The sequence below is a fragment of the Triplophysa rosa genome, linkage group LG18 (genome assembly GCF_024868665.1).
Source record: "Triplophysa rosa linkage group LG18, Trosa_1v2, whole genome shotgun sequence".
Taxonomy (NCBI): domain Eukaryota; kingdom Metazoa; phylum Chordata; class Actinopteri; order Cypriniformes; family Nemacheilidae; genus Triplophysa; species Triplophysa rosa.
This window is the reverse complement of record NC_079907.1, coordinates 12,099,677-12,113,869: the sequence shown is the minus strand read 5'-3', so window position 1 is coordinate 12,113,869 and position 14,193 is coordinate 12,099,677. Positions and strand designations below refer to the sequence as shown.

Here is a 14,193-nt window from a genome sequence, read left to right as displayed (position 1 = left end):
CAAACAAAAGTGTGAAAGAGTGCAAAGTGCACGCCTGTTCATTGCCCTGGTTGAATATTTAATTTTGCTCTATTAATTGAAGCGATCTGCTCATCCCATAATGATGCATCCCCCAATGTCTGTATTTCACATTTTTCAAAGCTTTATAATATGACAGAATAAAGTGTGTATAGATAAGCAGAGCAATGGAGGACCTAAAATCACCAGATAGCTAATTAGAAGCCAGCAGAACTGCTTTGTGCCAGTTCACACATCTCCATCATCATGGCCCACTTCACGGACCGCTCATTCCCATCGCATGAATATGCTCATTTGTTCAGAGCTCACTCCTCCGAGTTACCTTACCCCACTTTACATTTAACTTCCGATGCCTGTCAATGTCATCGCTGGCAACTAGATTGACCAGCGTGCTGCTGAAATGTCAGAACATTGGGGCCCTGCTTGCGACGCACTTAAAGAAGTGACAAATCTTTCTGTGCGTTTTATTAGAACAGGGATTTAATATGACTTTGCTTCACACCGGTAATGCCGTGACTTTCTGGCTTATTTCCTCTCTAGTCGTATGGAACCAAACTCAATTACTGGTTATGCAACCCTTCATTCAGGGCACATTTTCATTAATTTGCTGGTGCTGTTAATGTGCTGCAGCGTCTTGTGATGTTTATTCCCTTAAACACAAAGAGCTATTGAGGAAATCATTGAGGAACGGTTCACCAAAATATGGAACTTCCGTCATTAATAGTCACTCATGTTGTTATGAAGTGAATAGTGAAAAGTGAACCGTGACTACAGTGTCACAGCAGGTTTAAAGTGCCATTGGATTACATGTGTCAGACTGTATGACCATACATCATTATGCACCAAATTTAATGTCTCAATTGAAATCCAGTGAATTGGATTCTGAACTCATAGCAGTAGGATTTGTGTGAATTGCATTTTATTCACAAACAGCTTTTTTGTTTTGTGTTTGATGAAAGGGCGATTCCAGCACTATGGAAGTGACATTTTCAGTCAAAACCTGAAATAAATAAATTCTTATTACCAATATACTGAACCATCTGTTTATATTTGACTAAACCCCTAATGATGCATCAGATAATATCAGTCTATTCACAAGTGTTTTATTTAAAAAAAGAGAATAATTCATGCGTTATGGAAGTGACAAAAAGTGACAAGAAGTGATCAACATTTTTGAGAGACAACATACTTGTAGGTTTTTGTGAATTAAAATGTAAAAACCAGAAGCCATAATACCTATATGGAGAAGGGATGGCTCCTCATAGACGGAAAAATAGTTTTCATTTACATGTGCCCATTTATTTATGAGGAATATGGCCCGTTATGGAAGTGACAAATCTGTTATGGAGGTGACAGTTCACTTACCAGACTATGGAAAAACAATGCTTTAAAACATAAAAAGTGCTTTAAAACGTTAAGAGAGGCTTATTTAAACCTCCGAAAACCTTTGGTAAAATCACCGGACATAGAATTTTCATTTTTGGGTGAACTGTACCTATAAAGGCCCTACATGTGTTTGTAAATAATGACTAAATATGACAGATATTATATAAAGACTTCCGGGATTTTTTTTCAAATTCCACTCTGTTTCCATTACCAATTTTCCATTCATTCTGTTCTTATAAGACTCCTTGCTGATATGACAAACCTCCAGGGCTTACATTTCAAATTAAGATTTTTTTATTTTATTATAGAAGATGTTTTCATTTCCTGTTCTATTCCTCCACACTCCACCTATGTGTTAAGACTCCTAGATGAACCTGACATTAATCGAGAATGCGCTGGAACGTAATGCGTTTTTGGAATCAACGATTATCACTTTTCCTGTTCAGCTGGAAAGGAAGGTCCCTGTGGCATTTCTACTCCATCGAAAATCAATCACAGTGCACACAGGGTCAAGCATACATATGAGAACTGAACACCGGTCTTAAACTTTAGCCCCGGTAATGCTCAGTCATTACCGCAATGCAAAAATCTTATGGAATCCAGCACGACAGATAGCAGAGATGCCAGTGTAATCTGAAAATAATATGCCACTTCAAAAAGTTTGTGTTATGAAACGCTATAATAAGACCACGTCTGCCTCTTATGTAATGCTTAACTTGATAAGAGCAGAATAATGCAGAGGAAAGGGGGAATAATGCAGGTAAAATATTTTTTTCACTTCAGGTTGTTTAGAAGTAACAGTCTCTCTCGTGTTTTCTAACCAGTGGCAAATCGTGTTACACGTGGACTGGCGTGTGTCCCTCTAACCTGAATTGGAAAAAAAAAAAATTCATTGTAAAACATTAATGAATGATTTACATTGCTGCTCAAATGAATTTGGCTGCCATGGTTTCATTGTCAATTAGCATAGTTTGTTTTGTGGAAAATCCTCAGTACTTCACTGTTCAGTGGAATCAAAATGAATTTGTAATGCTTAAGCTATAATAAGAGTAACATTTGTCCATACTTCTTGAGTTTACAGGAACAGGAACTCAGGAACTTTAGAGGAACCGTTTACAGGAACTCCCTTCTGCTTGCCGAATCTTCTGTAAAACCAAAGAACCAAAAAAATAAATCTTAACATTTTCTGTATTTTTACATCTGAATTGTATTGTTTATCTAATGCAAGTACTCTAAATCTGTAGTACAGCAATGCACACTTTTCGAGAACTTGTATGCATGTCTGAGCTCTTAGCTGCCAAGAATTTCAGGCTTGTCTGAAATTGCAGTTCCGGCTAAAAATACCCACAGCTTAGAATACAATGTGGGTGCAAGTTATCAAGCTTTAAAATCACATGCAGTGGGAGTCGGGCTAATTGTTGGCAGTGACTCCCATTTCAGTTTTTACGACAGCTCCAACTGTGAAATCTCTGATGATGTCTTCTAGTCTCATCCGCTGCTACTGAACACAAAAACTGTTAATTCTTCTCTTCCAGTAGTTATGTCTGGTTGCACTTCAGGGGGCGAGCAGTCTGCCATCATAAATGCTCATCTACTCACCAAAATTACTGTTGTCATCTTGATGTTGTACAGTAATAATGATTCAAATTCACAATTACAATAAGATCAAGAAAATAGCCTGACGATGATACTAAAACGCTTTGCCTTTTTTGTGATGCGATGCTTTCCTGGCATATAGTTCATCGATAGTTTGGAAAGTATAAAAATGCGTACTGTAATTTTAAATGTTAAAGGCATAGTTCAACCAAAAATAAAAATGGTCATCATTTACTCCCCCTCTTGTCATTTCAAACCTTGAAAGACTTTCTTTCTTCAGCAAAACACAATCCGTACAGGTTTGAAATGATAAGAGGATGAATAAATGATGACAGTAATTTTTGTTTTTGGCTGAATTATCCCTTTCAGATTTATGGATAGAAATATGCTTACATTTTCCCTCTATTGCTAACTCTTGCTATCCTTACAACATCTAGCATTACACAAGTGACCACAAATTATTTAACATTCAAAATGAAAATGGTCCGGTTTATGGCTCTCTGCAAGCCAAAGTTGCGTCAAGCAGTGCAAGATGTTATGTGGTAAAGTGATTGTGTAATGGTGTTTTTTAGTTTGTTTATTAATGTGATGCATGTTTCTTATGTAACATCATCTGTGTACCTCATGTTGAAATTAATGATGTGAATTCAAACAGGCTTGTTTAACTCTGTTTCACAAACAATCTTTGAAGAATGTTGGTAAATAAAACAACAATTAAAACTATTACACAAAACCACTGGGACATTTCTCAAAATGTCTTCTTTTGTGTTCTACAGAAGAAATAGTCATAGTATATACATGTTTCAAACTTCTTAAAGCTGAATAAATTAGTTAAATTGATTGATTGATTGATTGATTTTTGGTGAAACAAAACTACTTTTCCACATTTTCAGTTCCGAATCAACTCGTGCACTCCTAAAAACATGTATACGATTTTTTTATTGAACTTGTTAAGGAATTTCTCTTTTGTCTTCAAGTGTCTTATAATTTGTTGTTATGAATGTTAAAATGCTCAAAATCATCAGGCAAGTTGTGGTGATTTTCGAGTAGCTCTATAACTCAGGCCCTGATCACTTTTTTATCCACCATATTGCAGACAAATATCCCTCCTGTCACAGTGGGAGCAGATCTCGGGAGCATTTGGTTCTATAATGGGGGTTTAAACAGTGTCAGGCACAAAGGCCCTCTATACACAGTGTGTGACAGCTATGAGTCCCTGGTGAAAGCCATGTGAAAGGCAGTATGGCTGTCTGCATCTGGAAAAGACGGGGAGCAGACAAGAACAGCTGGCTTGGGCTCAGGAAATCTCTACGACTAGGAGCCAAAAGCTGCCTGTACATTTAACATGGCCCTTTGCCAGCTTTTTAAGCTGCCATCTTCAGAGCTACTCAGAAGTAAAGGACTGTGTTTTTAGGCTGTTGAAACATTTGCAGAGACATATGGAGACTTGTATGTTTTAGGCTGATCATATTCATCGTCCTTTCTATGAGTTGCGTGCAAAAAAGGGCTTGAAAAACAAATGGTCAGCTGTGCAAGGGGCTTAACTCTGAGATGCAAATCAACCTTAGGAGGTCAAACTTTGTTTTCTATTCATTTTATGTTAGGATTACAGTTTTTGTAACTTACTGAAATATTTGGGGGTTCTTTTACCATTTCATCACCTTGGAGTTATAAGGTACTATCTGAAATTTTGGTCAAAATTGAGTAATTTACATATTCTTATTCTGTGAAAGCTTTTTTTTTTACATCATGTGATGTTTTTTTCTTTACGCTGTTTACATTTTGGGACTTTTTAGAAAACAAAAAGATATCTACAGAGTCAAGTACACTCTTAAAAAAAAGTTGCTTCAAATTTTTCTTCGATGCCATAGAATGGTTCCATAAAGAACTTTTAACATCTGAAGAACCTTTCTGTTTCACAAAAGGTTTCATGTGGCAAAAAAATTCTTCAGATTATAAAAAAAGGAAGAAAGAGATGGTTCTTTAAAGAACCTTTAGCTGAATAGTTCTTGTGGAACCAAAAATGGTTCTGCTATGGCATCGCTGTGAAAGAACCTTTTAAGCACCTTTCTTTTTAAGAGTGCAGAAGGCAAAATCTTTTGAAGCTCAATATCTAAAAAGTGCTCAGAATGCAGATAGAACCTCAAGGTGGCGTTTTTTTAGAAATAAACACGATTTTAAAAATGCATAATTTTTAAATACATTTTTTAATAAAATATTTTACTTAACCATGCTGCAAAACGCATCCTCATAATGTTATTTCATGGGTGTCACCGTTTTAGTAAATCATTGTAAAAGTTTATTCAACAAAATAAAGATTATTATTAAATTAATAATTTATTAAAATAAATTATTAAAAATTACTTCATAATCAAAATCTGGGCAAGATAATTGTGAAAAATGTTTTTTTTTTTTTTCATTTTCGGAGAGGGTGATACATATCTACTGATCATGCAATTGCAATCATCTATAATGATTTCATTCTAGATATTAGTTCTATATCTAACATATCTACTAGTTCTTTCAACAACACAAAAGCGTGAAATTCATGGCTCTAATGCTTTAAAAACAAGTAACAGGACATCAAAGTGTATTCATGAAATGTGCCTTATAGTGAACACAGAGGAATCATTCATAATGTAAGGCCAATCATGAAGTGAGATCTGTTAACGCTTTTTTCTTCGAACCCCGAATTCTTTCTTCCACTTTGTTTGAATGAAGAGGCTGTTCCTTGACATTCCTGGCCTCTTTCAAATATCCCGCTCTCCCACAGAGGCCGACTCCCATCGCTATGTCGGCAAGTGAATTCAGTCAGCCGTTTCAAAGGTTCGCTCTACCCTTGGCATTTGAGATTGAATAAAGCGTAGCTTATCCATCTAAAACAGCAGGTCACTATCTCCCAGGAGCATGACACACAGAGAAGCACATAGTTCATCTTTAACCTGCTCTAGAAAAGAATGGACACCCATAAACTGATATACCTACCTGATAGTCAGCGCTCTTGCTTTTGTGTTGTGTATGAGAGTGTTGAAGCAGGGATGAAACATTGCCAAGGAGCAACATGTCAGAAAGAGTGGAGGGGAAGATTTCCCAGAGGGCCACTGGCATGACATTCAATGACCCACTTTTCATGTTTTTTTTCTTAGGTAACAATCGAGAGTAAGGTGTCAGGTATGCAAGCAGGTTTCTGGAGTCAACATCTTTCTCCAGTGTGCAGATTATCGGTTTCTTTCCCAATTGATAAATGTGACTGAGCGAGTCTTTACTTGTTTAGTGATGTTGTGGATATATATCGGCAATATATTGTCAATTGTCAATGGATATATATCGGAGGATCGTTGCAGATGGTGGTTGTGGGTGGATTGATTTTTGACTATTTTATGGGTTCAAAGATCCTTAACCCCATGCGAACTCCCACCCAAACAACTGCAGCGATATTTTATTTCAAAGTGAGTTCAAAGTGAATTCAGAAGAAAGTGTGAAAATGATTTAGAACATTCTAGAACTTGAGAAAAGAATCTTCCTACTTTTTATTACAATGCGGTCAACCCTGATAACCCTATAATAATAGTACCCAAACGTTGTAGTTAGGGATTTGTTCTAAATCTCAAAATTTAGGAATTAAACATTTTTTTGTACTTTGTACTTGTAAAATCTCCCACTGCAAACATTTGAAGAGTTTGGTTCCAAAATGAGATAAATAAAATTCAAAAACCATGTTTTTTATTGTTATCATGTTTTTATTGTGTTTTGTGTTAGTTAGCTGTATAGCTTATAATGGCTTAAATCAAAACAAACCAACTGCAGTTTGATTGATATTAATTGGAATGCACAAAAAACATGATTTTAGTTTTGTTTTTTAAAAACAGAGTTATCTCATTTTGGAACCAAACTCTTCAATTATTTTTGCTTTGCAAGACGTAAACACTGGTCCAGAATCACTTCCGTTTTCATTTTTATTCATTACATTTTTAAGTCTTACTTACCTAATAAAATCTTAAAGATATAACATTTTGATTTGGTTATAAATGTTCTGTTGGTTGTATTTTGTTCAAATGTTTGTGTAGTGTTAAAAAAAACAGGAAGTTCTTCTAGACCAGCGTTGGACCAACATTGCTTATGTTTTCTGAAGTGGTCTATAGCCATAAAATATGTTATAGCTGTAAAAATGTTTAGCTAAATATTCACCATTCGGAGTTCAACGACATCATCAAAATATTTGCATACTGAATTGTGATGATTGCGATGCCTTGCAAGCACTGTTTTTTTTTCATTCTGGAAATGCAAATCTACGTAGTAAATGTAGTTCTTAAACTTAAACCTATTATTGAAGATAAGCTCTAAGAAAGAATATGTTTTTCTCCTCTTTCTAGTTTAACTGCAGTTGCTTTCAACCATGACTGAGCACATTGCAAAAATATCGATCAATAGGAGATTCATTGTCAGAATGAGCTGTGTAACATTTATCAGTCCAGGCCCAAATTCCAATTCATATGTCCGCGAGAACATCTATTGACCCAGACTACCCCTGGGCACCACACCAACATGATTACACCCATAATTCCCCTTTATTGATCATCCATTGATCTCAGGTAATGCTACCATTAGACCCCATCAATTAGACATTTCGTGATTAATTTCAATAATGAAACCAGCAGACATGCATTGATATAAAGGATATTGACCGTTTTGGCTCTTTTAGGACATTAAATCTTCCCTCGTCCTCCGTTTGCATTTATTCATTCCAGGTTGTGGCTTATATTATTCACAAAAGTACAAGTGCCGCACATACTACCCATTAAAATGGGATTTATCTCAGGGAGATAATGTGGACGGTTGTGACTCACGCGCTTGCAACAAAGAGTTAGACCCTGAGTTCACTGTCTTCTCATGCATGTCCACCTCATCTAGCCGGCAGCTTTGTACATTGGTTAAAAGCAGCTCTTAAGCATCCAAGAATCAGATAATGACTCCCGTTCGATGAACTCGAGCGGACCTGTTTTTTGTTTTGTTTTTCTTGATGAGCTGGCCGTGATTTGTTTCATAGGATTTTTCTCTGACTAGGCTGTCATAATATCAGGTTTTTCACGTCATGGTTATCGTGACCAAAATAAAGCCGCAGTCAGACTTGACTTTGGGCATGCGAAGAACGTTCGGACGGTGGTACCAAAATGGGCAGGCGCGATTCCTCCATTTTTTACATTTCTGTACCAAGAGGTCACACTGTGACGTTTTGATCTTCTTTTGGTCTCACGCACTCACGTGATGCGAATTCGCAGGTCAGAGTTCACCAAACTTGAGCTTTGCTACGCAGCGAAATATCGTTGGACGGGCTCGCGTTTCCGGTCTGTCGCATTCGCATGCGTATGAATGGAAGTCAATGGAGGGAAAAGTCAAGTGTGACCGCGGTTTAAGTCATATTATCAATATCACCAGAATCCATTTAATTGTTTTTTTTTAATTAACAAATAATTCTATCAGTCAAATTCATCTTTAATTTGGTTTATTTTGTGTTTTCTCATTTTTCTACAAGTCACACATCAAGCGTAGCGTCAGTTCTTACTGGTCACGTGAGTCAAGCTTGCATCAGCCGATCACATCAGGTGCAGCTAATCAACGTTAACCAATAGTCATACAACACATACTAGACTGCGTCTTATTTAAGTTGCTTGTCTTTGCTCCCTATCGGCTGCTTAATTGTGCCGCACTCAAAACCCGCCTCCATCCCCATCTCCATATCTCCCTGTATCTGTCGGATCGTTTTGATTTAATCCTGTTACGCGTCATGAACTGTTCTGGTTCCCCAGGTGGAGGGACTCTATCCATGCTGCGCTCCCGCTCTGTCCATGCAAGGCCAACCTTAAATATTGCTATTGTTTAAATATTTGACGACAGTGGTCCTGACCGAATTAAAATACGAGTGTTGGGATTAGAGAGTTTGTAACCATTGTGGCTCTTAAGGCAAAACTTTGAACGGGTGCTGAATTGTTAACAGTATTATCATGTGTAGAATTACTACAATATCGACAATCGTGGTTTTTAATATCACGGTTATTGACAGTACTGGTATATTGTAACACCCTTAAGTTAGACCAAAAGAGGAGCAGTTCTGACATTATCTTCTCTAATGCTCTCACTGTTTCATTCTAATGCTTTTGTGTCTTAGTATGAGCAAATCCATACAGTCATGTTCAATATGTAATGGAAAGCCTTCTTTGAAGAGTGGAAGCTGTTATGGACCAGTTTCTTATTGATTTTCTTTGTAATTAAACATTACACAAGCCCACTTTTTAATGCATGTACAGTACACGTTTGGCATGAAAAAGATGTGCTAAAGGCTTTAATCGATGAAGCATATTCTTTCAGTTTAGCTGTTTTTAGTGACTCGTGTATGCTTGAAAATGAATACTTACATAAACTGTAATTACTAACCATCAATCATTTCATCAGATTTTTATACAATATACTGAAGTCTTGCTGATGATTCAACCCTCAGAGTTGCTTAAAAAATATTGAAACGGTAGTGAGTCAAAAAGGAATGTTGTGTACCTCTGTTGAATTCCCTCTAGAACCGCCACTTTCTCCCACTCAAAACAGCCCACAATACATAGTGCCGCCTCAAAAAAACCCTCGGGCCAAGAATGGCAGTTCCTTGAAGAATGAACTCATCTGAACAGCAAAGCAAATAAATAAATCAAATGTTAAAAAATGCAGACAAAGTCTACAGGCACAGCAGAAACTGTCTCCACTGTGTTACTAATTTCATAGCAGGATACAATGCTGAGCATTTTTATGCAGAATAGAAACCCTGTGATTTTCTGACTTGCTTATAAATAAGACTTTCTGAATCTGTTGCAGGCATCTGTTATTATTTTGCGCTTCAGAATGCGGTAAGATTTTTCACAAAGACGTGTTACAGAAACAAAGCTATGGAAGCATACTTTAAATCAAGCCGCACCTGGCCATTTAACACCCTAAGATCTTTTTCAAGAGGCACTGTATTGTATGCCCATCAATATGCTTGTGTAATGGCATCTGCTGTATCTCTACATGAAATCTCGCTTGGCTAAGCCACTTAGCATTGGTTATTTACTCAACGCGTCCCCTGAAGTGTTACCTGTTTGTTGTTTATTCATTGGATGACAGCAAATTCACAAGGGGAGTCTGAGCGCTGGTTTACAGGAACAGCGGAAGCTCCGGGCTACATCCTCATCTCACCCAGCGCTCCCCTCGCAGCCACATACAATAACTTATAACTGTAAACATCCCGGTGAAAATGTGTTCCTGCCTTCCCCGGCTCACCATGATATGTGGCAAGACATCGGTTTTACAGCTCACCCCTGCTCCTGCATAGCAATGAGTCCGCTCCGCAGTCAGCGGCAGGGCCAAGATTCTCACGTCTGGTTGCCAGAGTCTCGCGACGTGCTCCTCTGCTCTTTAATTGAATTCTCCACCCCCTCCGGCCCTCTCCGACTGCGAGCGAGCCAAGGCTGTGTTTAAGTGTTAATTTGTCAACTGCGGCAGGGTGGCGTACCGGTTGCTTGTGTTGGCGTATGCGCGGCGGGCACGCAGCGGGAACAGATGGACTTCAGAGGTGGCTTCTTAATCTTGTGCATAAATGCTCCCACAACTCTTGAAGTTGTATTTCATTTGCCTAATTTGGATTGTGCATTCGCGTTTAGCTTCGCATCGATGTTTTTGTCAACAGTTGTCGCTTGTTATGGAGTGACCTTGTTAGGATGCCGATAAACACACACCTGTGACCACAGATTTTGTTGCTTTATCAGTTCGCTGTCCCGGAGGTGTGGGCTGTTTTAGGTCTGTCCCATTGTCAGAACAGAAATGATTGCTCTTACTTTTTATTTTGGTACAAACGTTACGGAAATCTTTAGTTGAAAAGCATGTTTGAATGCAAAACAGCATGCTAAAAGTTGAACAAAACAACAATTTACTGTATGATAAACAAAACAAATAAATATGATCATTATAAGTGTACACTTTTAATTTATATAATTTATATTATGTTAACCCTTTACAATAAGTTTGTATTTGTAAATACATTAGCTAACAATGAGCAGCATATTTTCTGCATTTATTAATCTATGTTGATGCTGGTTAATGCCTATGGGCATTATGAATGGGACATTTTTTTAGTCAAAACTTGAAATATAAATTCTCAGAGAATGTATTCATTACCAATATATTGAATCATCTGTTTATATTTTACTAAACCCCTGTTGATAGGGTCCAGACATCAGAAAACGTCTGCATAGACTGATATTAAAAGAGAGAAAAATCCATGAGTTATAGATGTGACCAAAAAGGATGCATGTTTTTGAGACAACATACTTTGTAGGCTTTCTGTAAATTAAAATGTACAGACCAGAAGCAAAAAATACCCAGCAAATGGAGAAGGGATGGCTCTTCAAAGAACATCAAATTGTTCTTTTATTTCCATTTTTATGTGCCCATTTTCAGTCTGCTCTGCTTCAAGAATATACAGTAGTCTTTGAAGCAAAAGATTCTCTCTATCTTGGAGTGTATGGTGTTCTGTATCACCAAAAACAAGCACATGTTTAAATGTCCTTACCAGACCTGAGACTTTTTACACGATGCCTCCACCCACCTCTCATGACACATTATATAAGCTTACAGTGATTTTCCAGCATGGTTTTAAGATATACACTCGATACACTTGATGGTTTTCACTGAAATGTTTAGGGTTGTAAAACCAACTTTAAAGGCTTTTATTTCTCAATTTGAACTTAATACGGAAGTCTTAATCTAGTTTGTCAGCATAATCAAGATAAACTCGACATCTAAGAGCTTGGATTCAGATTTCTTCCTCAGGGCTGTTCCTTGTGATGTGCCTAATTACTCCCGTCTGCCACAAACAAAACTTATTACACTACATAATAAATGCACTATATATAGCCTACATAATCAGAAGAATACACACTACTATACACCCACATACAGTACATACAATATATGCTTAATAAACATTGAATTCCTGTGGGCATTAAAAGAGAGATCCTTGCAGCCATGTTCTAAAACTTCAGATTCAGACACGAGAGCTGTGAGGTCAGACACTGATGTTGAGTGATGGTGTCCGGCTCACGGTCAGTTCTCTAATTCATCCCAAAGATGTTCACCGGGATTACATCTAAATTTTGTGCAGGCCGCTCAAGTTCTTCTACACCAGACTCAATAAATCACTACTTTATAGACTTTGCTATGTTCACGGGGAGATTGCGTCCCGGATTTTACAAACCTGATATTAAAGGCTGTAACGTCTGCACGGCAAAAGGATGAAGATAATTTGAGAAAGTGTGATTTAAAAACAAACCTTCTGTTGTCTGCCACAGTTCCGTCGCTCTAGAAAGCTTTTGGACTGTTTTGCTGGAGTTGAATATAAATCTTCTTGCGTTATCATTCAGGTGAATGTCTGTCTTAGAGATGCTGGTTTGTTTTCATATATCGGATAAAACCCAGACGTCCTCCTGAATTATCCCGGTCTGCACTCATTGCTGCTAAAAAGGTCCAGTTTGGCTATCACCCATGCTGAAGTCTTCCATGGATGTCTGGCGGAGCTATGCTGGTGGGTTATTATTTATCCTACAGTATCGGATAAAACCCTGGGGTGAGGGAATCGAGTGTACATGTACCCTTGCACAATATACCGCCTGTCATGCACATCATCATTCCAGAAGACATTATCATACTCCTCCCACATGATCTCATCTGCCTCCTCCACCACATCGTCCTCATCCTCGTCTGTATGTAATGGATGTAACGTCTTTGTGTTTGCATGCATGTAGACTTTTCTATTCCTGTGCATTTCCATGGCGACTCATAGCCGTATGATGATAGTCGTGAAAGCTGAACCTTGAATCTGGGACACCTGGCTTCGAGTCATTTATTGAGTCAGCAGCTTCAGAACAGCCACTAGGCCCTCACGACCCTTATATGCTTCTGTTTCTCTTCCTCCTCTGAAGGGTCTCATTATTAAACTCTTTGAACCAGCTCTGCAACAAAAGCATCATTAAAGCAAAGGCAATAGGGAATTTTGTGCGTATGCCTTTACCCAATGTAATAAATGTAAAATGACAAACTAGAAGACAATCCTACAGCCTAAATACACATGTACTGTTGCAAATACATGTGAAAGGATTCTAATGGGACTAGAACCTGCAAACAGTTCTTATCAAGAAACACATGCAACATCTGGAAGTCAATGTATGAACAAAATGACGCTGAAATAGTAAAACAAACCGAAAGATCAAGCGAGCGAATAAGCAAGCAGATACACCTGACTTGAAATAGCATTGACAATGAGAGAAATGGTGTATCTGTGGGCTTGGTGGGTCCTTTTAAGACGCATTTAATTGTGTTAGCTGGATTATTTCAGTGTCATGGTGTGGCATGTTGAGGCATGCTGAGACTAGAGGGTGACGCGGGAGTGGATTTTCAAACCTCTCCCGTCCCACTGCCGCAAAAAAACCCCGTCCCATCCCAATCCTGCGAAAAAATTGGGGAAAAATCCTGTCCCGTCCCAAACCCAGAAGAACGACTCCCATTCCCTCCCACTCCCGTGTTGTGTTTTTTTTTTGGCCGGAATCTGTCAGTTACTGTAAAATATGCAGTACCGATCACAGCATTCTCAGTGCCCACCTTAGTTAAGAAGGTAAGAATAGGTAAGAATATGGACCCATGGTCCAATTAAATCAGAATTGCATTTATGTGTAACGAAGCATGGGCGAAAACTACAAACTCCTTTTAGTTCACTTAGATTTAAAGGCATATGTCTCAGAGAGGGACATAAATTGAGGACTGAAAAGCAAAAAGCGTGTTTGTCTATATGTGTGTGACTGTGTATAACACATTCAGCAGACAGTAAAGCTGTTCAAATAAATAATTTACAGTACAATTACGACTGTCATGATTAACTAATAGTGAAAATAGACTACAGCATTTTCTTGGAATTGCCAAGCTGTGATGTCAGATTCTTGCATCTGTAGTTTTCATGGAACAACAGAGACCAAAAAAATCTTTACTGTTTTACAGCACAAGGCACAAATTTGCTGTTCACGTATTCAAGTTATGATACTTATATGTGTGGCAAATGTAGCTCGTTTGTTTGTCTTGTCTGCAAATCATTTACAATGATTCATTTACAACTATGATTGAAGT

The 14,193-nt window shown here is 37.9% G+C and overlaps 1 protein-coding gene and 1 long non-coding RNA gene across 3 annotated transcripts in view; one reads left to right on the top strand and one right to left on the bottom strand.

Moving 5' to 3' along the window:
* ca10a (carbonic anhydrase Xa) overlaps positions 1–14,193 on the top strand; it is a 167,737-nt gene that overhangs the window by 124,551 nt on the left and 28,993 nt on the right. The gene's annotated exons all lie outside the window — the stretch shown is intronic.
* On the bottom strand, positions 1,530–10,411 carry LOC130569393 (uncharacterized). The gene is made up of 3 exons (XR_008964824.1): positions 10,118–10,411; positions 2,471–2,549; positions 1,530–2,271 (listed from the first exon to the last, which is right to left on the bottom strand). It is a non-coding gene; the product is annotated as an uncharacterized LOC130569393 (long non-coding RNA).